Genomic DNA, 612 nt, shown 5'->3' on the forward strand with positions numbered 1-612 from the left:
TTGATAATTGATTCAAAAACATTCATTGGAATGATTGCTGGCAGAAGTCAGGGAATCCGCATATTGCCCCAAAGAGTTTGAGCTGGCATACAACGTTCGCTTACTACGAGGTCAGAAAGCGAAATGAAGATGTTTTTCATGGGTTCTGTTTTTATACGTGTGTCGCATTTCATTGGATGACAAAGGGGCAGTCTTAGCAACGCTCGCTGCTTGATAGAATTGTACGGGGCAATCATGGAAGAGATAATTACTGCTTTCACCAAATCCATTTTTGCATCATTTTCAGTAATTGTACAATGGAATTAGACACTAAATTTTTGTACATATTTCCAATGAGACAAAAATCTTATTTTTTCATTCAGTGCAACGGCAGATATTCACGTTCAAAAACTCGGCTAAAACATCGGCCGAAATTTTTGAAACGGGGCCCCTATATTGAAACGTTAGAAGTATATATTTACCTTTATCATGTTAGTTACTCTAATAATTTGATGAGTAGCTAAATGTCCTATCCGAAACTGCTTGGGAAAGAAAATAGAATTTTTATTAATATGTGACATCATTCTAGTTAGGATGATTTTTTCAAAAAAATTACCAATAAAAGAGAGCAAA

The sequence above is a fragment of the Topomyia yanbarensis genome, chromosome 1, assembly GCF_030247195.1.
Source record: "Topomyia yanbarensis strain Yona2022 chromosome 1, ASM3024719v1, whole genome shotgun sequence".
NCBI classification, from domain to species: Eukaryota; Metazoa; Arthropoda; class Insecta; order Diptera; family Culicidae; genus Topomyia; species Topomyia yanbarensis.